Genomic DNA, 3,438 nt, shown 5'->3' with positions numbered 1-3,438 from the left:
CGTGGTTTTTGTATTAGACCCGTCGTCCATTTATTTGTAAGTCAATGATTGACCTCCGTTAAGTAACGCCTGAATATATTATCTATGATTTTTTTAAATTACCGCTTCACATAACAATAATTGACTAATTTGTCAGACACTTTTTTCAATCAACGTGCTATTGAATATAGTCAGTCATAATCTTGTTGAAAGTATCCCGCAGCGCGACATAAGGTTACGTAAACTGTCGCTTCTCCCGCATCGCGCAGCTACGTCAGGAACCGACTCAATTAAGCTGTAGGCCTGTAGTTATTATTATTAGGATTACTGTTAATATCACAACCAAACGGAGAAATGGCGAAATAAGTTACAATTACAAAACTTTTCTTCTACTTGCATTACTGTAGTAAAGTAAATGACTAAACGGAATATAGTTCAGAGGGAGGTATGTATAAATGTAATAATTTGTAATGGACGATAGGTATCTTGTAACGAACAAAATTTGTTTTCTCTATATTAATAAAAATTGTCTTATGCACTGTGACCATTGATCTACTGTAACGCATATCGATCATAGATTTGAGAAAATATTGCATTAATAACGGCTCTGGTTCGACCATGACTGTCTTTTTTTTTGTCAAATCTATAACTAACAGCTGTCTAGCCAAATATATAGGAACACATGTAAAAACGAATAATATTATTGGCGAATTCTTCAAGGAGTTTTTCCTTGCTGAAAGAATTTGTTATAGCTTTTGACCGTTGTTAAACCGACGTTAAAGTTAATTCGGGCAAACGCAAACTTAACTTTAAAGTAACAGTGCATATGTTTCTTCCGTTATTATTAGTCGACTTCGTAAGAATCAATCTAATCTAACTGGGTCTTACTTAAGTTCACAACCATATACAAATATCGAACAAACACAAAAGAAATATACGACTGGACTCCAACCAGCATCTTTTTACCAAAACGGGGCTAGCAGTCTTACATAATGACAAACTAGTGTAGTATTTTTACAAAAAAATATATGAATATCATTGTAGCAAAAACATCAAGATATTCAATGAAATAAACAAGTTCACAACCGTTGAAAAATTTGAAAAGTTCCCAACCGTTGAAAAATTTGAGACGTTCTCAATCCGCATTATACCACAGCGGATGATTGTCTAAATCATATTTGCCCAGCAATGTGATTTAGTAGTTATTGATATTTTTTAGTTTAAATTTTAAAAGCTTTAAAATGAATCTCCTGCCTCATTTTTATGGGATAACGAAAGAGACGTGCACCGAATTAAAATTGACCTAGAGGTATATAATAAATAGTATAATGTTTTATTAATTTCGTCAATAACATTAATCGTTAGTTCACCTAACGAATGACAATATTGTGTAAGCCAAAGCAACGAGAGTATTACGAATGCTGTGTTGATCACGATTCCATTTACGACGATTCGACACCACCTTTTAATTTTAGATTGTTTTGAGAATAGAGGCAATGGTTTAGAAGAGCCATAATTTATAAATCCAATCCAATCCCTCTGTTAAAGTGTAAAAGTAAATCAAACCTCATTCTATTAGAATTACAGTATATAATTCCTTGAGACTGAATTGTTAATCTGACGTGGTATATTTTTTCTCTATTCTCAAAACAAAAATCCAAACTAAGATGGACATTATTTTTAACAACTAACCTACACTCAAGGTGACCAAAGAATATTCTTTAGTTAGCTAGACTTATATTTAGTTTTAAAAGTCTTAATTGAAAAACAAGTGTTTATTTATTGCATCACATTGAAATTTGCCAATTCGTCACACATTCACCATTTATCTAGTCACAATATAATAGATTATAAAAACACACTTGTGCCATACAGTGCTCTCTAAATAGACAAACACACCATCAAACGTAATGAATTAATAAATACAATTAATATTTTGTAACCTTGTTGTTTCATTATATGTAATGTCTTCAGCTATCCATAACAAAGACCCTGTTTCAGATGCCTGCTGGCGAGGCGTCCTTTTGAGGCTCGTATTATTAAACAGCTCTTAAATCCGAGAATATGCGTTTTGTCCACTGAAGCAGAGCTTGGTACCGGTATAGAAATACATGTAGTTTGCCGGTATTTTCCATTTCTATAGCTGAACTAACGAAAAACCGATATTATTTACCTAAAGGTACCGGTACTCAATAGCGGTTACCTCCACGTTGTGAATTCTAATATAACATGTTAATTATTTAATTGCATTTTAATAATCGAGTACCAAACAAGAAAGTAAAAAAAACATTTCCTGAAAATACATGTATAATTTAAACCGGTAACATCATAATACCGGTACTGTAGCTAGTTTAGTTTTACCGGTTCTGGAAATACATATATTCTCTACACTCAAAGACGTGACTCTTAACATCGGATTGATTTATTAGTACGAGTCAGAGAGTCTTAACAAGAAGTTGCATACAGTTCCATTTCTCAGGTATCGAGAGATGAGCACACCTACGCAAATTCACTACAAAAATTGACTTAATGACAAAAGGTCTAAGTTTGCATGGAAAGTATTATAATATTGGTTGAAATTTCCAAGTGTATGACCCATCACCTACCAAAGTAAAATGAGAAGCAAGGATTGGCATTTCGTTATTTTGACGTCGCGGCAACCCAAGTACCCGTCTGGGGTTTAACCAGTTTTTTACTCAAAATTGTGGGCGGAAACGGCGAATACGCAATTTGGTATACCTCCATACTTATTACAATCTTTGCTATAAAAAATCTTTATTAGACAACACAATACCCACATTGCAATCTTGCGGATTCTCACTACTAATAAGGATGCACATTACGATTTGATTTTTATGAAGATCGATTAAAGTGCAACGATTTTTTTGTATCGATTTATTTCAATGCGAATCGAATCTACCGAAAAGCAAACCGAGTCGTCAAGATCAGAAAGCAATAAACATTTTGTAATGGTATCATTAGTTACCATAGGTCGAAAGAAGGTGTTCCACCTATATAGATAAATGTATAGACAGAGACATAGCTACAAAGAGCGACATAGAGTTGTTAAAAGCACCAAATATAACTTAATTATTTTTTAGAATTCGGATTTTCCGGAAATGGTTTTACTGTAAAGTAATTCTAAGAGGGGGTTTAACCATTCTCGTTACTTTTTTATTATCTTTCTTTTGTTAAAAATACAGTTATATACTGCACTTTTTTACATGGCACCATTAGAATTACTTTAAAACACAACTTCGACTTCCTAGGTCAGTAGTTTTGTCTTACGATGCAGTAAAACTATTTCCGGAAATCCGGAATTCGAAAAAGTAATTAATTAATATTTGATGTATTAACAACTTTATGTCGCTCCTTGTATCTATACATGTATTTATATATGTGGAATACCTTTTTCCGATCATTGTTCATTAAATTTGAACAAAACTCGATTTATAACAC

Source organism: Hyposmocoma kahamanoa, unplaced genomic scaffold (assembly GCF_003589595.1).
Source record: "Hyposmocoma kahamanoa isolate Upper Pololo Valley unplaced genomic scaffold, ASM358959v1 68, whole genome shotgun sequence".
In the NCBI taxonomy this organism is placed as follows: Eukaryota; Metazoa; Arthropoda; class Insecta; order Lepidoptera; family Cosmopterigidae; genus Hyposmocoma; species Hyposmocoma kahamanoa.
The sequence above is the reverse complement of the archived record's forward strand: the minus strand, read 5'-3'. Positions refer to the sequence as shown.